Source organism: Rhinolophus hipposideros (assembly GCF_964194185.1).
Source record: "Rhinolophus hipposideros genome assembly, chromosome: 2".
Lineage (NCBI taxonomy): Eukaryota > Metazoa > Chordata > Mammalia > Chiroptera > Rhinolophidae > Rhinolophus > Rhinolophus hipposideros.
The window spans coordinates 67,645,114-67,667,097 of NC_138048.1; the positions used below are offsets into that span (position 1 = coordinate 67,645,114).

The 21,984-nt window shown below is 38.3% G+C and overlaps 1 protein-coding gene across 4 annotated transcripts in view; it reads left to right on the forward strand.

Moving 5' to 3' along the window:
• Positions 1-1,034: 1,034 nt before the first annotated feature.
• Positions 1,035-21,984, forward strand: part of TBL1XR1 (TBL1X/Y related 1) — a 147,757-nt gene continuing 126,807 nt past the window's right edge. For 2 of the 4 annotated variants that reach the window (XM_081029019.1, XM_081029018.1), the window contains exon 1: positions 1,047-1,477. The gene's annotated coding sequence lies outside the window, so the exon portion shown is untranslated. Of the gene's footprint in view, positions 1,478-20,925; positions 20,944-21,272; positions 21,363-21,984 lie in introns of those variants that run through there. The other 2 variants (XM_081029017.1, XM_081029016.1) reach the window with 2 other exon arrangements.

A 21,984-nucleotide genomic window follows, 5' to 3' on the forward strand; every position in this document is an offset into this window, starting at 1 on the left:
AGGCCTTAGAAAGATGAACACATTTGTCTTAAAAACCGAGGTACCTCCCTTTTTAAAAACAACCGGCTGCACTCTCTTCCTCAGTCATATTGTCACATCCCTCATCTAAGTTATACTTTATAAACTGCCTTGATATGCTACACACATGCAAAAAGTACACAAAGTGGATAAACTTCTGTCGACGCTGCGGTAGAGGTATATATTTAGTAATCAGTTACATTATTTTTGTGAAATGAGAGCTGATCGACCAAACCTTTCAAACAGACCCACCAGACGATAAATACCACCATATGTTTGATTCACAGTACACTTGAGCATAAACACTTCAATTACAGCTTTGTGTTTAGTATCAAAACCCTTTTCTTGGGTGCGTGTTTTCCCTACAGAGTCCCTGCTCTGGATTACATTTTGAAAATCGCTTATTTACCGATAAAGCACCTTTGCAGGTACGCTTCCGACAAACATATGTATTTATGCACACAAAGGTGTGTGCACATCTTTTCACAAACAAATGCCCATATGATGCCTGCGTCGCGCTCCACGCACATGCCCACCGAGCGTGTGTGCTCCGCCGCGCAGCCCGGAGGCCGGCGGGGACAGGCCGCCCCCCCAACACGCTGGAGCCCCGCCGGCCACCCCAGCAAAGTTAACCGGCGTTGCCACATTGGCTACGGCGCGAACCTCCCCGCCCCCACTGGGCCTCGGGCGGCGCAGCCCACGCCCACCCGAGCCACCCAGCCGCGCGTGGCGGTGGGGGCAGGGCGGACAGTACCCGCGAGGCTCCTCGGAGCGCCCGCGGGTCTTTCTTTATTTTTAAAAGACTGCGCCGCACACGCCCAGCCCCCAGCCCCGCCGCGGCGGGCGGGAGGGAAGGAGGGAGCGGAGCGAGGCCGGCGGAGGCACCCCCCCCCCCCCCGCCCCGCGCCGCCGCCTCCTCCCCGCGTCCGCGGCGCCCCTCCCCCGCGGCCCCTCCCCCGCGCGCCCGCCCGGCGCAGGCCGCTCGGGTTTGTTTTGCTGCGCGGCCGCGCTGCCGCGGGCCTCGCGAGCTCATTTGTGCCTGGCTGGTCCCCATTCCTCTCTCCCCAGTGTTGAGTGTCTGAGCCGTTGGCTGCTCCGAACCGTTTGGCTCTTTCCCTTAGTAACAGCTTTTACCTTCTGCCTCAATTCCTCTCCCCGCTCGCGCCCTTCCCCCGCGCGCCGCCTCCCCCCGCCGCCGGCCGCGTGCGCCCCCGCCCCTCCCCCCTCGGCGGGAGCACCTCCGCTCGCCACCTGGGGACCCGCGCCGCGCTCCCCGCCCCCGCCCGCCCGGCGCCCATCCCCCGCGCCCTCCGCTCGCCGGGGTTATAATTGCCTCTCACCCCCCGGAGGGGTTATTTTGGGGGTGGTTGGAGGCGGCGGCGGCGGCGGCGAGGAGGGGAATTTCCTTGTGCCTCCATTCCTGGGAGGGGGGAGCGGCGTCGGAGGCCACCGTTTCCAGGTAAGCGCTGGGGGCCGGACCCTGGGGTGGGGGCGACCCCGGTCCCGGGCTGGGGGCGCGGGCGGAGGCGGCCGGTGGGCGCCGGGCCGTGGGGGGGATGGGCGCAAGTGGAACATGCATTTTTCAACTTGGCCCTTTAGGGAGCTGGGGTTTGGGTGGGGGAGGGGAAGGCAGGGAAGGCATTTAGGGTGCCCCATCCCCCTTTTTCCTCTCTCAGGCTTCTTTGAAATGCTCACGTGCCTGCCCAATCCCTACCCTTTCCTGGTCTTGGGGGATCCTTACCCTTATTATGTTGTCCCCGAAAATGTGCACCTCGGCCTTCTCCCCCTCTTCCACCCTTCGTGCATTTACACCCCCTTTTTGTGTGTGTGTATGTGGGGGAAGGCTTTCAGGAAAGAATTTGCAGCAAATTGAATCAAGGAGCCATCATGAGGCCGACTCCTTTATAGCCTATTTTTAGCAGAGGAGAGGGATCTTTTCCGTGCATGTTATTTTGTTAAACCTCAGGCAGCAATGGAAATCTGCTCCCCTCCTTGGGCGCGTCCCGGGCCCAGGCGCGGCGACCCTGGCTGGCGTGCGGGGGGCTGCGGGCGGCTGTTGGGGCCGCGGGACCCGAGCGGGGGAGGGGCGCGGGGCCGCACTTCAGGACGTGTTTATTTGTAACTTGGTGCTTTTTATCGTCCTAAGGAGGTATTTGATAGAGTCACTTTGAAGTTGGGTTCAGAAGTGTAGAATTGGCAAAGTTATTGCCAGCTTCCTGGTAAGTTTTGGGTGGCAGAGTCACATTATTTTCTGACAGTGTAAAGGCCACGTTGTGAGGGTGGTTTCTCGGTAACTTCCTCTTTGCAACCGATGTCATTTTTTGAACAGAAGCAGACTTTTATTTAAGTGAAATATTAGTCTTAAGTGGCAGCTCGAGGGAAGCCATGCATGTGTTAACATGTTCAGTATTTTTGGAAGTTCCTAATTTGCTGAAATAGGCATCACTGTGCAGTGGCAACCGAGATTAAATTTAGGTTGCGAAAATGGTGTGTTTCGTATAAAATTTGGGTTGTAAGAACTCTTTAAAAATTCTCCTGTTGTTTGTTTATAACATTTTCTAAAATAATTTGGTGATTATAAATGACAGGGATCGGAACCTAGTTAAAAACTAGATTTCCACAGTGCCTGGAATTTACTTAAAACCTAGGACTGCAGGCACCAAGGTGAACAGTTTTAGTACCTATGTGATTTACAGTTGACTTGGGGAAGTTTACTATTGGCTTTCTTGTTTTCCAAACAAGCACATTATGTTGATCCAAATAAACAAGCTTGTTAATAAAATATGGTGGGTGAATTGGGTTATTTGTAGTAAAAGGGTTTACCCCTCCCCCCATGTAATTAAGTAATCATCTTCCTCCCTTTTTTTTCCTAAAGACTCCTTTGTCAGATTGGAAAATATGAGGCCCTGGTTGTGTTTTTATCTACTTACCTAAAACAAGTTGTAATAAATATCCTGGTTACACATTGAAGATACAGTGAGTGACTTTTTGGCTTTTCCAGTGTGGTTTATTTTCATTTTTGTTAAACCAGGCCCATGCTGTATTAGTGTATTTTAGTAATCCTGACTTCCTGGGACTGTATGTTCTCACCATTTTAATAAGTTCATGGTCAAGGAAAATAGAGCTGCTTTGTCTCCATGAAAATGGTGTGTGTATGTTGGGTTGTGTCCTGGGAGTTCATGGCAAGCAAGCCTCAGAAATTATCATTGAGAATTCTAGAAATAGTTAGCATTTACCTGTGTAGGAGGGATGGTAGATAGAAAATATGCCTGAGAGTGTGGTTAGGCATGTGATGCATTGTTTAAACTTTTTGCTCTTAAATTGAGGTTTTCCTGTTTGTTTGGAGTATGATTTTTTTCCAGTTCTTTTATCATGCACTATTTATGTATGTAATAACAACCATTAAATCCATAAATAAGTACTGTTTTTTGCCATATGAGTAGTTAGAATCAGATCTATAGGGCAAAATACTAAACTACATGGAGGGGTGAAAACATATTTACATGGAAAAAGTTTTTCCTACTATTAAGGAACTTAAGTAAGGGACTTGTAAATGACTTAAAAATTGTTGTAAAGCTCACCATCTTATAGAGGACGTTTTTCTTCCAACAGACATCAACTTTGGTTGTTAATATGGTGGAGACACGCAGTAAATGGAGTGGCTCCTTGTGGAGGTTGTATTTTTGCATTGATTGCTTAAAAGAAGTCTTACACATTTTAATAACTTCACAGGTGTCCAGGAATCTTTTTGTTACTTGTGTTCTCAACATCTAATTAAGGTTATCCTGATTACCACAATACACACCTACCAAGAGAACAAGAAGTAACTTCTTCCTGTGTACTGGGAGGTTTTGAAGCCAAGAGGCTGAAAAGACAGAAGCTTAATATAAACATAGGGGTTACTGATAAAAAGAGATGTGGCTAATGGACCTTTTGAAGGAGACAACCTGTTGAATAAATATATGTTCGTATATTGCAGTGATATATAAGTAGTCTTGTCAAGTGAGTAGCTTGACAAAGGAATCCTACAATTTGCTACAGCAGTATTACTACAAAGAATTTCTGATTTGACACATTGGATGAAGTTAGTAGAAATAATTTGTTAGGTTTGTTCAGTTTCTGTGCTTACATAAAATTAATTGAGAGGAATGTGAATGGTAGTAGTCAAGGGACAGAGATGGTAGAAATGTTAGCACTGTTTGGGGCTTGGTATTTTTCTAGTTCATGTGAATTTAACTTCACAAATAATATATATAGTATAAGTCACTGAAATGCAAAAAAAAAAAAAAAAGCAGCTAACATGGAGACATTTATGCATTCCCATAAGTACAGAAGGGCTAGGCTCCCAGGACTGTATAATAAAGAATTGGGAAGAATATGGTCCAGTTTGGAGACCACCATAGTGGTATCTTCTGCTCTATCACCAACAGAAACTTGAATTCAGACAAACAACTGAGAGAACTGATGATGGTGGAGAGGTTTATTCACCACCTCTGGTATTGGACTCCATAAGAGTACAATGAGTTGGCCTGTTACAAAGAGCCAGAAGAAAGGGACTCTGCTTGGGCTGTCGAGCTAGGAAAGGTGTGAGTTACTTTCTGTGTCATTTATATCTCAGACTAATCCTATGAGGTGGGTAGTATTGGGTTCTTTCTGTGCGTGATGACACAGAGCCATGCAGAAAAGTTAATTCACTTGTGCAAGGCCACCAAATGATGCACTGCAATGCAAACTTAGGTCTGTGTGAGCCCTAGTCCAGATTTGTAGATGACTTTTGCAGTGCCAAAATTTTCCAGCTGTTTTGTCAGTCTTGTCTGTAGATACGCTTGCAAAAACGAGTGTTTTTAATCAAGTTTATAATTCAGAAGTTGGGTGTCTCTGCTAACCGGGTCAAGTGATTGCATGGATAAATGAAATTTATGTGATGCAAACATCAGTGTGCTTAAACTCTGTTACAAGTGTTTAATTAGATGCAATCTTGTCAACTGCTATATTTTTTTACCTTACGATTGAAAGAGGTGAAGTAGCCTCTGCAAGTACTGCCCACAGAAATAAGAAAGTAAGAAGGTAAAGCAAATAAGAGTATGCCCAACTATCCTCCAAGTACATATTCTTGAAAACTTGTGTAAGAAAAATCATGTTTTGTGTAGCATAGTGGTTCCATCTGGTGTCCTTGAGGCAGATTGCCTGGGTTCCAACTCAGGCTCCATTCCTTACTACTGTGTTTCCCCGAAAATAAGACCTAGCCAGAGGATCAGCTCTAATGCGTCTTTTGGAGCAAAAATTAATATGAGGCCCGGTCTTATTTTTACTATAAGGCTCGGTCTTTATAATATAATATATAATATAATACCAGGTCTTATATTAAATTTTACTCCAAAATATGGAATAGAGCTGATTGTCTGGCTAGGTCTTATTTTTAGGGAAATGGTGGTATGTGTGACCTCAGGGGAGTAACTCCTGCTGTGTCTGTTTCCTCCTCTGTGTCATGGGGACAGTTGACTTTGTGGAGTGTGAGGATTGAGAGAATTGTATGTGTAAGGTGCTGAGAATAGTACTTGACATACAGCAAGCATCATGGAAATGTAAGGTGTTTGGGATGATGATGATGGGTTTGGATTTCAAGTTTTTTTTTTTTTCAAGTTTGTTTCTTTGTATCACGTTTTACTTGGCTTTAAGAGGGGGAATAATGTCATAGAAAGAATTTGGCAGTTTTATTTTCTCAGTTCCTAGATAAAATATTTGAGGTAAATTTGGATTAATTTATTTACTTTTGAAGTTGTGATTTAAGGTTTACCTTGAAGAATTAGACTGGATTTTAATACTAGTGGGAACAATAATATCAGGTTACGTGGTTTGGTGTAGGTACATGATGGGTCTTTTGCATGCCTTTGCTGCTGTTCTGTCACTTGGGCTTGGACTTTTAAAATCCACTTGTACCATTTGAAATATTTTCCAACTCTTTTTAAATAAAAAGGGAATTTTGTCTTGCAAGGCTGGATCCGGCAGTACTTTGGATCTGCTTTTTAGATTGGAGTGATTACTTCAAGTAGGTTATTGTTTTTGCCAGCCTTAACCTTTCATCTTTATTCTTGCTCCATATTTTTAGCTGCTGTCAAGACAGTTCTTTTTGGAAGTGCTGTCTCTTTGAAACATCTGTGAGCCTTGCCTTATTTTCACTTCCCATTCTTTAGCATTCTTAATTCAGCAGTAATGTTAACTGCTAATAGAGTTCTGTATGGCAGAACTGCACAGGTGCTTTGTCAGGTACTTGTGATGGTCTTGGCCAGAGATATCCTGATTTTTTTTAACAGCGGGGAAACCAAGCTCAGGCAGTAAGGGATGCAAAGAGGGATTTAGGTCCAGTTTGTCCTCTAGCCAATGTTCTTAACTAGTAGTCAGTCTACTTTCTTCTCAGTGGATGGATAGGTGGATGGATGGATGGATGGATGGATGGATGAATGAATGGTTTTACATCTGGGTTATTGCATTAATTTTCTAGTAAGTTGCCCTGAGCAGACTTTTGTCTCCGTCCTATCTTCTGTAACTACTGACAATATAATTTATTTAAAATACTGATTTCATCATGTCAGTTCCCCTGCTGGAGAACTCATAATGGCTTCCCTTTGCCAACTGGATTGAGTTCATATGCTTCATTCTGGCTTTTAAGACTCCATTCTACCTATTCAGCTTAATTTCCCACACTTCCCCTAGTGGGAGTCTTGCCTGCCTATCAAATACTGCAGTTTTCCATACTCATTACTCTGCTTTTGCGCATGCTGTTCCCTTTGTCCTTTTTATAGCCTAGTTGCAGTCCCACTTCTTTCATGAAGCTTTTTCTGGCCATCCTGACTCAGGGTAATTCTTCTCTGAAATTCCATTACATTTAATGAACATCGCAAACTCCATAATTATTCATTGTTTTATGAGTATGTGTCACATCGCCCCAATTACATGTCACGTTTCTGGAAGGAAAGGACCTTTTCCCTTACAGTATTTAGCAGAATTCTTGACTTTCTCTTCATACGATTTTCATGTTAAAAAATAGATTGTTCTACAAGGGCCAATGTTAAAATAACAGTGACAGTCCTGTTGTCAATGTGGCAGAAACTTCTTTCTAAATTAGGCCTTCAAGGTTTAGATGTACCAAAGTAATATTTAACTTAACTTGAATGAAAAACAAACTAGTCCAAATTAGAGTGAAATTAAAATGATTAATTTTGTCCTCTTAATCCTGGAATAGTAGCCACAGTATTGGTGAAAAACCTAGTCTAGTTGGGAATCATGTCACTCTAAAATTGGCTTTATCTGGTTTTATTTGTGCCAGTTGTAATTGAACTTAAGATTTTGGACTTTGTTTTTTTAATGTCCCAGGCATTTTTGCTCATTTTCTCGGTAGTGTGCCTCAATAAGATGTTTTTAGCTTTCAGTATGTGTGACAGCATTCTGACCACATTTGAGCCATTGCTATGAATTTGTTAACATTCAGGATAAGGTGTATCTGTTATACCATATAAGTAGGTTTAATCTACCAGAAGAATGTCATCGGGACCACCTCCCTTCAATAGGTTTTTATGGTAAGGCTGTGCCATATCAGTTCCAAATAACCTATGTAATTACTCGAAACACAACTAATTTGGTATTCTATCCTTTTGAAAGTTTTAGCATTTAGAGTTTTAAAATACAAGTTTTTCAGTTTATTTGCATCAAACAAAATGAGTTGGATGTTACTCTGTTTTCTGAGAGCTTAGATTCTTAACTCAGAATTAATACAATCAAACTATAAGGGAGGGTCATGCTGAAAGATAAGCAATTAACTTTCAGTAAACATAGAGTATCTAGGTTAAGGAAAAGATTTGTGTGAAATGAATAATTTGAAGAATGAAGAAGAAGAATAGGTATTGAATGTTTAAACTTGGGAGTTCACCACCTGTTTTCTTTTTTATGAAAGTTTCAGGAGGAAGAATTTAAAGAAAACATGGAAAGCGTGGGTCAGAGATGGTCATTCTAGTGTCTTAATAGTATAATTCTTTTTATGAAATTGTACTCTGGGCTTTTAAACTGTTTTTTTTTTCCCTTAATAAAGGAGATGTTTGAAATTTTCAATTACCTTTAAACAGAAGCAGTGAAAAATTTTTACTTTTTAGGAACTAGATTTCAACCTACTTTTTGATATCTTTATTTTGTCTGAGAACAAAGGTAGTGGTATCAGAGCTTTTCTACCTTTTTTTTTTTTTGCTTTGTGTCTGTTTCAGCACACTGAATAATAGGACATTATAATGAGGTAATCAGTGACTGTGTTTTTGTTCTTATTGCATAGCTCCTTGAATGGTGGGTAGTGTTTTAACATGGCTTCACTATTAAGCAAATGAATTTTTATCAGTTTTTGCAAAGCCACAGTTAACATGGTAAGTCATTTAGCTTCTAAATGTATATTAAGAGGATCACATGAAACACTGCCTCAAGTTTGCTCATTCATTCAACAGATACTTATTTGGTTAATTCCTATATTAAAATCACAGATTCTCTCATTTTTATGTGATTTTTGAGGGAGATCTACATGGAAAACTTGCTTAATTTAGAGTGTTTAAAGACTGAAAATCTATAACCTTATATAGAATAATAGAAAGTACTTGACATTAGCGTAAGCCTTGCCAGAGGAGTTACAGTAATAACCTATTTTGGTGGTTACCTTCAACTGCTGATAGAACACAGCCTATGGGTTAGGGAGAGGTGTTTTATGCTTTCCACTTAATTTGAACAGTATAGAGTGTATACTAATTTTGTTGCATTTCTGTTTTGTGGCTATCAGATGTCATTAGCTCACAGTCGAAGGCAATTTGGTCATCTACTTTGAGTTTCTGAAATAGGCAATAGAAATAATGAATGAATTTCCGTAATATCTTTTTTCTATATAATTATCCCTTTATGTGATATAATTTATCATATGTGTGAATTTTTAGATGCTGTTTGTAGCTGTGGCAATGTTCTTTGGAACCTTTTTATATAAAAAATGTAATATATACTTAAAAAAATGTTCTTCCACCAAACTGATGGGTTTTCTTTAAATCATCTTTCTGTGTCTTCCTTAGTAAGCAGTGTACATTTGTGAGATCACAGACGGTTTAGGAGTAGTCAGTCTGTTATTGTACCATGGAAACCATTTTTCTATTCTTGTGCAAAAACTAAGAGGCCCTCACAGGGAATTATTTTTTGACCTTGTATTTCCTTATGTCCTGCCAACAAAGGTCACCAGTTTTAACACCTGATGAGAGATGTTTTATGTGTGAATTGGTATTTTACAGATTTCATGTTTATGATTGTCTTGTTAGTATTTATAAGATCGTCTCAAAGATAACGTTTAAATGAAAAAACTAGGCAGAAGGTCTTGTATAGTCTCCTGCGTTTCAGTTTACAAAGGGGTATAGGTAGAAAGGAGGACACACATGATGGAGTGTGTATATGAGTAGATGTATATGTGCCTGTTTTATGTGTTCAAGGTACAGAAAGATACACAAAAGATTACCGTTTCCCTGAAAACAAGACCTAGCTGGACCATCAGCTCTAATGTGTCTTTTGGAGCAAAAATTAATATAAGACCTGGTCTTACATTAAATAAAACCCAGTCTTATAGTAAAATAAGACTGAGTCTTACTAATTTTTGCTCCAAATGATGATCCAATTAGGTCTTATTTTCGGTGAAACACGGTAATAACTGGTTTTGTGGGTGGGGTTGGGGTTGGGAAGATCATGTGGTCAGATGTGGGGGAAACTTAATTTTCATCCATAACCTTTTGAACTGTTTGAATTTTACTGTATTAGTTTTACCATTTCACACATACAAAAAATGATTGTGAAAAATCAGGGCATCCAGTTAAGAATTCTGAATCTTTCTATTTCTTTCAATTTCTTTCAATTTTCTGTTTCTTTTTCTTCAAAAGAAGAGAAAACTATGTTAATTTCTCCCATGCTTTTCAGTCAGTTCTTAAAGAGCTGGGGGATTGTGTATATTTTTGCATACAGTTTATCTTAGATTTGTAGGCAGAATTAGAGCCATTGAGTATGATTAAAAGTGTTGGGGCCGGCCAGATGGCTCAGTTAGTTGGAGCGTGGACTCTGGGCAGCAGGGTTGCAAGTTTGTTTCCCGCATGGGCTGATGGGCTGCACCCTCCATGGCTGAATTGAAGATGGCGAGCTGCTGGAGGGGCGGCCGGATGGCTTGGCTGGTTGGAGCATGGGGGTTCAGTTCCCCCATGGGGTGGTGGGCTGTGCCCCTTGCAACTGAAAGATTGGGAACGTTGGCTGGACTTGGAGCTGGGCTTTGACCTCCACAGCTAGTTTGAGGCACAGCTGTTTGGAGCTGATGGGCTCTGGAGAAACACACTGTCCCCCAATATTCCCCAATAAAAATTAAAAAAAAAAAGTGTTGATTCTGTTTCATGATTGGGTCATCAGACTAGTGGAAGTATTCAGTGATAGTGAACTGATTTTTAAGTCCTATCCAAGGTTGATAATGAGAAATTAAAAGATTCTGGTTGTGTAGAAGTAGTGGTGTTTGATTTCAAAGGTGTCGTTTTGCCAAGGGTTTGGAAATCAGGTGAAAATTGGAGTTCTCATGGTTTAGTAGTTGATTTTAATAATTATGATAGTCTTTGATATAATGGGATCTGTGGAACTATAGATTATGATACTGCATGGATCCCAGCGTGACTTGTGAATTTAGATGTGTGTATTACTGATTCCAAGGAGACAGGCACATTATATTCTGATTCCATTTTTGGTTGTAGTCGGTATCACTTGTGATTGTTCATTGGCTATTTAGTTTACCCAAAGGGCTTTGCCTTCTTGTTGTGCTCATCAATTTCAACTTCAGCTGGAATAATTTCAGAGAAAGGTAGCAGGTGTTTTTTTGCATTTAATTCTGCTGTCCTGTGACCCGACTGTCTTTTTCTGAGAACAGTGCCTCTCTTTTTCGTGGTGAGAGGGCTAGGTAGGGTCTGTGTTTGATCTTTGGCAGTACACCCTGACTATAGGGTGTTAATGTGGTGAAGAACTCAGCCTCTGAACGCAGGCACACCTGTTTTGAATCCTGTCACCCCTACTTATTAGTTGTATGGCTTTGGGAAATTAAGTAACCAATTCAGTTGGTTTCCATTCTGAAAAATGGGAATAAAGGATAATTAATATTTTTTTCATAGAGCAATTGTGATGATTGGAATGTGAATGCGTATAAAGCAATTATCACAGGGCTTGGCACATAGGAAGTACTCAGTAAATGGTAGCTACTACTTGGTGCCTTTGTTAGCTTCAGGAGGAACAGCTGTAGAGAGAAGCAGAAAAGTGACACCCCTCCTGTAAACTAACCATGGCTTCCTGTGGCAACTGCAGAGTACGAGATGGTTAGAATTCCCAATTTAGAGGGCTAACACTGTATTTGGTGATGGAGCTTTTGTTGCTCACTCTTAAAATGAAAACCTGTACCATGTATCTTTATATCTCTGATACATGCTTTACAGTAATGTTTTTTTATTGAATTTGGTCACATTTTAGTGCTTCAAAAAAAAGATTGCTACCTTTCTTAAAAAATAAGTCTTTTTACTTTCGGAAATGGAATGTTTTTTTCCAGTCTCTGAGAGATCAAACACTACTTTGGATCTCAGTGGCTACTGCTAGGACAGATCAGTCACGTCAAATACACGTTACACATCATACAAACTTTGACTTGGACTCTCACTAAGAAATGCATATGACTAACACAGGATGTATATATGGGCAAAAATACTGAAGTAAGTTTTTAGGAAACGATACTTGGTTTAACGTGGTACACATTTTCTGTACTCGTATTTTTTGTTTAAAAAATGCTGTTACAAATTTCTAAACTGATTTTATTATTTTACAAATAATGATTTAATAACTGGATTTAGAAAATATTGGTTCAAAGGAGTGTAGAATTGTAATTCTCTGATCTTTATGGATTTAGAACCAGTACTCAAAATGAGAAACAAATTATCATTCTGAATGATACAGCACACGCAAGTCCTGTTTATTGGTGCTAATGTATTTAGGTAGTATTCTGAGCCCTTACTAGGATTCTGAAATTCTAACACCCCAGTTTTGCAAGGTAAATAAAATACAAAAAGTAAAAAGTGAAATACAAAGTGTAAGGGATTTTCATTGCTAATGAATGTGAATATAAGACTTTTTTGGAGGGATAATTTACAAAACAGCTCTGGATTAAGAACCCTGAATACTTTTCAGAAAGAGCAGTAATTTAAGAAGGAATAACCATCATACTAAGTTTTTTATATCCTATTAAAGAAGAGTTTTGGTAAGATTGTTTTGTATTATTTTTAAAAACTGACATACCATAACATATCGGCTGCATGAAGTTACACTATTTGACTGAAAATTAAGTTTCTTTCTGTGAGAGTCTAGTCATCTGTTTTTAGCACAGATTTCTCCTTGACTGAGAGTTGTTTGTTGACTCCTGTGTCACTGGGTAGGGCCTTCTTTGTGGATAGTTGTTTTTCACTCACCTTTATCCTCAGATCCATCATTGATCCATCGTCTGGTACAGTAGCTGGCACACTGTAGACTTTCGTATTGACTTGAATCCATGAGGCTCTATGAGGTAGAGGTTTCCCAGTACAATACACCCCCGTTTCTTTGAGGGTGATTAAAATATACAAAATTAGAAAAGGAGTCCATCCATTTTCATGAATTTATTAACCCTTGATCTCATTGTGTTCATACTGTAAGAATTGTGAGGGTGTGCTTGATAAACCTAGCTTCCTGCCCTACGGTTTTTGGCATCTGTAGAGACAGTGCATATATTCAAAACGTGGGTTAAAAGAAATGAAGACCTTGATGTGATATTAGCAGTTAACCACGAATTGACTTGTTGCGTGGACTTGTCCATGTTTTCCTAATACTCCTGTATTCTTTCTAGTTTATTTCCACTTGGTTGCCCCTCCCCCCTTTTTTCCTAATTAGAACTCTGGCCTCCTGGGTTCTTGATCTTAGCATGCGTGCTCAGTCTGTACACCTACTGACGCCCTCTCCTTTGACTGTGGCCTTGCCTGGCTTTCCCGCAGGGCTCAGAGGATGTACACACTCCATGCCCTTTGTCTCTGAACCAGCCATTACTGTACAAGTGATTCTGTGGCCCAGATTGGCTCTCAATCCTGACCTCCTCTTCTCCTGATCTACTGCTACCCACATTCTAGCGCTGGAACATCCTGTTCTTTCTTCCTCTAGGCTGGCAGTGAGTGGCATTAGATTTTCATTTAATGATGAGTAGTGGTGATGAGACAGAGTTGGAAGACAGAGGAGGGTCAGAGATGGAAGAAATAGGAGTAGGTCATGGTAACACCAAGCTGTCAGGGTGAGCTGGGGCAACATCCGCTACTTCTGGCTACTGATAAAAATATCCAGGACAATTTGAGATATTGTGTGTTTGGAGTGGAGGTTGAGGATAAGAAATCTTGGTAGGTGTGATTCTATTATCATTTGAAACCTTGCAAAGTGGAAGATGATGTGAGGTAAAAGATGATCATTTTATCCCGGAGAGATAGTTGAGCTTCTTTCTGGAAACCAAAATTTGCTATAAGGGAAGATTTTCAGTTTTAGAATTCTGAACTAAAATCATTGCCACAGTATTTTGGTGATATTTAAAGAAACGTTGATACTTACAAATAAAAATTTTAAAATTCATCAGCAGGTTTAAAAAATTTCCAAGGCCAGTACATTTATAATACTAACATTTTGACTTTTCTCTGAATGTTGTTAAAACAGGGAAGGTACTATTAAATGGGGGCACCAGCAGAGAATTTATTTTAGAAGCTTTTGTGTTTTTCACCCTTTGTTTATTTGTCTGCTGGAGAGTCTTTTTAAGTAGATAACTTAATCTTTTGTATTCCTAGGCTTTCTGCTTGTTTGGGGGTATGTTTTCTAATTCGTTGCTTCTCTACTTGGTTTGTTCCCTTTTTTGGAGGGGTGGGGTCATATACTCTGTGAATAGCTGGCTGCCTTATTTCATCTGGTCTCATTTGCCTTTCTTGCCTTTTCTTCCAGATGACTCATGTGCATTTTGCTAAGGGATCACATTGGTTGGTTCCTTTGGTCTGACAACTCAACACGTAAATGACTTCCTACAAGTGAGAACTGGTAGTAACAGGAAAAGTAGCTTTTTTTTTTTTTTTTTTTGAGATTGTGCATAACAGCATACTGATGTTTTGATAAATACTGTGACAAATACACATGGTATGATTTACATGAATGCATGTGTAGTTTTATAGAATGCATAGCAAAACCGTGTTTATATACTATTTTGTCTGGCATTGTGTAAGATGCTCAATAATACCAGTTTTCTTCCTTTTCCCTTTCCTTTATGGGTTTTCCATCATAGTACAAAATTCAAATGCCTTTCCTTAGCCTGCGAGGCTTCCCCCCAACATGTGACCCCGCCACTGGCCACCTCGCAAACCTTACTGTATTTTACAGCATCCTTTCCCTCATTCATTGTGCCCAGCCATACCAGCCTGAGCTAGTTCTGTCTCAGTGCCTTCATTGCTTTGCTGTTTGCCTCACGCTATGCCCTGAGATTGTCATATGCCTAATTTTTTTATGTCATTCAGATTTTAGTTCTGAGGGCCACCACCTCAGAGGTCACATAGAGAGGTCACACTATAGAGTAACTGTCCACTCTTTAGCCATTTTCAGTCATAAGACACTCTTATTTTACTCATAGCACTTATCCCTCTCTGAAATAGCCTTGTTCCTTAATATATGCCTTTTTTTTTTTTTTTAACTTTTATAGTTTAAACTCAGTGAGAATAGCTATGAGCTCTGTCATGTCACTCCAGGACCTAAAACAGGACCTGGTAGGTTTTAAGTAAATACTTGAGTAATTGTTCTCTCAGGAATGTTTTCATGACCAGCTGATAGCCTTAAACTGGTTCGTCCTTACAATAGAACACTGGAAATAATTCATTGAAAGGTCAACATTTAGGGGAGGCTTGTAAGAGGCTTTCTTACATTGGTATGTACATTTGGAAGCCTCGGGACATATGTGAGTGCACTCTGCTTTTCTTGTAGAACATACTTACAGCTGGTATTTGAATTAGTCTGGAAAAAAAAATAAATGGATGATTGGTGAAATTTGAAAATGTGCTTGTGCTAATCATAAATGCTAGATTTTAAAAGGTTAACACTTCATTTTTCTTAAGTTAAAGATACATATTTCACACAATAATAAGAGGAGCACAGGAAATCTCCATTTATGTTTTATACACATTCTGGAGAATTTGTAAATTGCCTTTACTTACATTTTCCTGTGATATTGTCTTGACTAATCATGGTCAACTTCCCAAAATTGGCATATGAGTCAGAGTTCTTCTATTTAGTCCTGTGATAGAAACTCGATTCAAATTAGCTTAAGCCAAAAAGGCAAATTCATTGGCATATGGAATCCAAAAATGGATTAGATAACTCAACTATAGGAAGGGCATTGAGTCAGCCAGGATTTAGGACAGCTAGAACTAGACCCCTTTGAATGCTACTAGAAATCTCTTTAACAGCTGTTTTTTTTTTTTTTTTTTTTTTGGTTAAGTTTCTTCTCTCATAGGAGATTGGTTTTCTTCACATGGAGGAAAGCATAACTAGCCAGTGCCAGAGTTTTTATTTTCTGTTTTCCCCTGCTGGAGAGTCAGGACTACCTCTTTCTCTGTTTGAAAAATTCTTGAAGCACTGATCAGTTTGTTTTGGGAAAGTGCCCACCATGGCCAGAGGCCACATATGAACTGTGGCTGCTTCCAAGTATCTGGTGGGAGTTGGGGGAGAGCATTGGGAATGATAGTTGAGTAAAGAAGGAAGCTGCTGGTCAGACAGCCACTGTCTGCCCCTACACCCCCACCTCAAAATGTGTGTCCATTTGTAGTTGGGAAGGGTTGTTGCCTTTAATCCATGATAAAAATTAATTTCAAATTCTCTTTTATCTAGAACTGGAACTTTTTTTTGCTCTGTGGTTCCCAGCCTTTTCAAATACAGATCCATTTTTAAAATGAAAAGTTGATGTCCCTTGTGTGATAGGAATTGTAGTTTTATGTACTGTCTATTGCCAATAGGGGTATGTGGATGAATTTGTCTTCTCAAAATGAGTTACGTAGTAAAAAAATTGATGCTATTTATTTGGGTTTTGTTTTTAATGTAGCTTCTGCTAACTTAACAGATAATGGAAGCCAATAATTGAGGCCAGCTGTTAGAAAATTATTCACAGATTAATTATACATATATAGGGGATATTTTAATCTCTGAGGAAGATAATCATCTTCAGCCTAACCAGATAGTTAAATCAATTTTAGCATGTAACGAAATTAACAAGTTACATATTCTTAACAATTAAGAAAATAGTTATGTAGAAAAAGCCTTTGTGACCCAAGAGATATTAATCTTTCTGGACCTCATTTGCTTCGTCTTTAAAACATTGAACTGGGCCTCTGAGGTCTCTTCTGGATTTAATGCTCTTTAACCCTATGATTGCACATATAATTTAAAAATTAAGTCAGGGTTAAGCTAAATTAAATGGAAAATGTGCAATACTGATCTCTTCAGGTTAATCATTACCTGAATTGGATTTTCCTAAAGAAAACATTTGCATTTCTCTAACACCTCAATTTTGAACTGGTTAGCTGTAGAGAAAATATTTTTTAGATATCTGAAGAAGAAACTTCTGTTGTTTTAGTCATTAATTTGAGTTTAGCACTGTAGAAAAAATTAAAAAGAAATAGCATGAAACACATTTTTGAGAAAATATTTTTTTTTAATACCCTTATTTCAATTATATGATCATTGAGTATCAAAGCTGATAATTTTTCAGCACTTCAGGTTTTATTTTGCTCTGTGTACTGCGCATTTTCAGAATTGTACTAAATGTGTATCTCTCTAAGTATGGAGAAAATGCTGTTTACATCCATAATTTCTAAATATTAAAATAAGTTACAAGTATTGCTCGTATTAACTACTGAGAATTTGTCCATATTAAAATAATTTACAATAAAAATGGTATGTGAGTGGTATAACAGGAGGAGAGGATATATATACCGGGGGTGCCGTGGACATGTATACATGTGGACATGTATGTTGCTCAAGCAGTAGTATTCGCCGTAATCAGAAGTGTCTGGACGCTGATGGTAACCACTTTGATCACCTCTTGTAATTGCAGAAGTCATGTGGCTTGTATTCATCTTTTGTTATTGGTACAGTTTTCCTTTCTTAAAATGTGTGTACATTTTTTTGGCACCCTTTGTATATGCACTGGCATGAAGATGCTAAACAAGTTTTTTTTTTCTGGCAGTTTACTTTATGTTTAGCATATGGTTTATAAGTTGGAGACGAATGTGAACAGATAGGAAAGGGAGGAAGGGGATCATACCATGAAGTGACTTCTTTACTGTGATAAGGAATTTGGACCTCCTTCTGTGACAGGGAACTAGTGAAGGACTTGAAACAGAGCAGCAGGATTATGTTTCAACCCTGGATGTAGTGCATAAAGGATGAGATGATAGTTTGGGAGGGAAAGGGACAGCTCTGGACAAAAGGGAGAAAGTTGAGCTGGCAGTGTGATAGGTGAGAATGACATCACGCAATTCTTAGAGTATTGTAAACTGGTTCACATTTCTGAATTCTGAAAAAAAGCAATTGGAAATTCAGGAGAGAATTGTATTAAAAAGAACTAAACATCCAGGTTTTCTTTTTTCTGGCTTGCTACTGCTCTTTTTGGGAGGCCCAAGGGTATGAAGATTAGGGTTTGTGGGATGGGGAATTTGATGTCCATATAGCTAATGGACAAAACAGCAGGAGGACAGTGCAAGGAGGGGCATGTGCTGCGTGGGAATGAGGAATCCCGTTGTCATCATCATATCCTAAACCAGGGGATAATTAGGTACCTGAGAATAGTCACAATAAAAATAGATTGGTATAGTAGAACTATTCATGCGGTTTCTAGTGGGTATAATTTATGTCGATTTGTACGTTAGTTACTTTTTCATATATTTTCAAAACTTCTAAAGATTTTACATGATGTAAAAGTTGTTACAATCTCAGTTGTGTAAGGTTAGAAAGTTAATCTGAAGTACTGTTTAAAGTTATGTAAGTATTATAATCATTTACTTCTGTGGTGCCAATTGTCACTTCTCTTTCATTTCTGATTTTATTTATTTGGGTCCTCTCTTTTTGTTGATGAGTCTGGTTAAGGGTTTATGAATTTTGTCTATCTTTTCCAAGAATCAGCTTTTGTTTTGTTGATCTGTTTCCAGTCTGATCTTTATTATTTCCTTCCTTCTACTTTGGGCTTTTAAAATTCTTTTTCTAGTTTTTTTAGGTGTAAGGTTACAGTGTACATTAGAGATTTTTGTCGTTTAAAGGTAGCCAGTATTGCTATGAATTTCCCTCTTAGAATTGCTTTGTCTCTGTCCAGTAGATTTTTGGGTCATTGTGTTTTTATTACAATTTGTCTCAAGGTATCTTTTGATTTCTTCTTTGATCTCATTGTTAAACGATTCATTGTTTAGTAGCATGTTATTTAGTCTCCATGTGCTGTGTGTTTCAGTTTTCTTCTTTTAATGGATGTCAAGTTTCATACCACTGTGATTGGAGAAGATGCTAGATAAGATTTCAGTCTTGTTAAATTTATTGAGACTTGTTTTGTGGTCTAAAATGTGGTCTGTCCTGGAAAATATTTCATGTATGCTTGAAAAGAATGTATATTCTGCTGCTTTGAGATGAAATGTTCTGAAAATATCAATTACATCCATGTGGTCTAATGTGTCATTTAAGGCCCTTCTTTCCTTGTTTTTCTGTTTGCATGATCTATCCATTGATGTCAATGGGGTGTAAAATCCCATACTATGACTATATTACTGTCATCCTCTCCCTTTATGTCAGTATTTGCTGTATATGTTTTGGTGCTTCTACATTGGATGCATAAATGTTTAAAAGGATTATATCCTCTTTTTGGATAGATCCTTTTATCATGAAATGGCCTTCTTTGTCTCTTGTTATAGCCTTGGTTTTAAAGTCTATTTTGTCTGATACAAGTATTGCTTGTACCCCAGCTTTTTTTGGTTTCCTTTTGTATGAAATAATCATTTTCCATCACTTTCAGTCTGTGCGTGTCTTTTTTTAAGAAAGCATGAATAGTTATAAATTTGGAAATTTTGCTCTTTTTGTAGCTGTGGTTATAATATCCTTTAGATTGATTATTACAAAAGGTATAACTCTATAGATTTAAAGACCTCTAAGAAATCAGTATCCACGGGATTCAGTCTTTACTGACATTTGGTCATATTGAAGTGATAAATTTCCACCTTTTCTCTATTGATTAATGAACAACATTATTGAAGAAAATAGTAAAATATAAACACCATCACTGCATTAACAACTGAAATGGAGTTTTCATTTTGTTAAGAAAACATATAATGTATGTATGTGTAAACATGCAGTCAAGTTTTAGGGATTCAAGAACCCTAAAATAATAAGGGAAAGTAAGTTGTAGAATGTTAGAGGACAGATGAAGAGCTCCTTCTTTAGTTTAAGATGATTGGTTATTGGAATAATTGAATTGGTAAGGCAAAGGTAGAGAGAGTAGGCTAATATTTTAACTCCCACCATCCCATCTATATTTTTCTACTAGAGAAAACAATTAAGTGGCTAAAATTACAATAAAGTTTGAAATTGTAAATAATAGAATTTTTAGGTTTAATAAGTGAGTGTAATTCAGAAATAATTGGTTATTTTTAAGTTATATATAATTGTTTTTTTAAGTATATGTTGATATTTTAGTATTAAATGTGCACAACTTTATAGAAAGAGAAAACCTCAGTATATTCATGTCTATTTTTTCGTGAACACTGAGGGAAGCAGTAACAACTGATTGTGAAATATGTGTATTTGGAGCATTTAGAAACTGGTTTGTAATTATGTAGTTTCTTCCATACTGATTCTTTTTCATTAGAGGTAATAATATGTATTTTGAAACTGTGTAGTCAGGTGTAGCCAGGTGAACACTTTTAAATACAATTAAGGAAAAAAGATGTTATTTTAATTTACATGTGACAGAAGCTTGGTCTTTATTATATAACATGCTTTATGTCTGGTGTGTTTATATATTTATATCATTATATGTTAAGAATTTAGCTTAGGTGTAAAGATACTGAAAGTTGTGGATTATTTCCCATTTTATGATTTGAAAGTCCAAAGTAGTAATTATTAAAACTTGGAATCGAGTTTTTGTTCCATAACAAATTTTTAGATACTAGAAGGAAGGGAGGCAGTAAGGTAAGTAAAATTATAATACTATCATATACATTTTTAATTGTAAGTATTTTTTTTAAAAGTCTCCAACAAACTCTAAAATATGTTTAAAATGTTTTTAGAGTAAAAATGTTTAAAATGCTGTATTTGAAATTTAGGGACACCATAGCCTTGTAACATACTTTATATGCAGCCGAAATCCAGAAGATGTTATCTAAGCTGAACTTAGTTGGGGTAAAAACTAAAATAACCTGAAAATAAGGAGTGATATGTCAAACCATCCAGGTTTTAAAATTGGGGAGCCACTTGGGAGTCCTTTTAGGAAGGAATACTCCAATAGCAAACATCATAGTAGTTCTAAATATGGATCCATTTTTTTTGTCAAGTCAAAGAGCTGTAATTAACCAAGCTGCAATGAATTTTACTCAGCTCTGGAACAATAATTTTGGAATGTTATTTTAGTAATTATTTGAAGATATGTTGCTGAGTGTATGCATGTACAAGGTGGGTTGGAGTTGAGTATATAACTTATTTGCCTTTCTCGATAGTCAATTTGTTGCTAATCTCTGAAGAAAAATATTTTCTTTTTAGGAAAACATTGGAAATATATTTGAGGTGAGGAGAGGTATATGTCTTTTTCAGGCTTGGACGAAGTAGTGCTGAATATTCACTGTTCAACTGTAATAACTTAAATTCAGACCATTCATATTTTTAAGGATGAAAAATTAAAAAAAACAACTTTAATTCACATGTAGGTACTTATTTTCGAGGGAATCTATGATCATTATACATTTTAGACATTTATACGAATATTTATATGTATGGCAAGTGATGTATATAGGAAGTGAAGCTGATAACGGCCTCAAAATGATTTCACTAGGTAATACATAGACACTGTTCAAACATCAATTGTGTTCTTTCTCATGTTCCCCCACCCCTCCAAGCTACCCAGTTACTTTTCTGGAGCCAGCCAATATTACCGGTTTCCTCTGTATCCTTCCAGGGAAATTCTATATATGCGCATGTAAAAGCCGGTAAGTATATAATATACATCCTCTCTCCAGCATTGTTTTAAACACAGATAATAGGATACTGGTCACTTTGCTATATCTTGCTTTTTTTCACTTATGTTTTTAAGATATCACATCAACACATGAAGAGCTTCCCCCCCCTATTTTTCAAATGGTGGCAAGGTATTTTATTGTATGGATATACCAAAATTTATTTAAGTGGTTCCCCCAGTTGACGATATTTTGGTTGTTTCAGTTCTGTTCCTATTACCAGCAATGTTGCAGTGAATAACCTTGGTACATATATCATTTCCAGAACATGCGAAGGTATCTGTATGATAAATTACTAGTATTGGAACTGTTGGGTCAAAGGATAGGTACGTTTGTCATTGGGTCGGATCGTTCCGCCAGATTGACTCACAGAGGCGGTCCCGGTTTACACTCCTGCTCTCAACACTAGTGTCTGCCCACACTCTTGCCAGCACTGCCAATAGTGTTGCTGTATATTTTGCTCTTCGCTAATCTGATAGTAAAGATGGTGTTTAATGTCCTTCTAATTTGTTTTTTATTTTGAGTGAGGTTGGGCATCTTTTTTATGAGTCATTTCTTTTAGTGAACTATTGTATTTTGGACTTCCCCACCATTT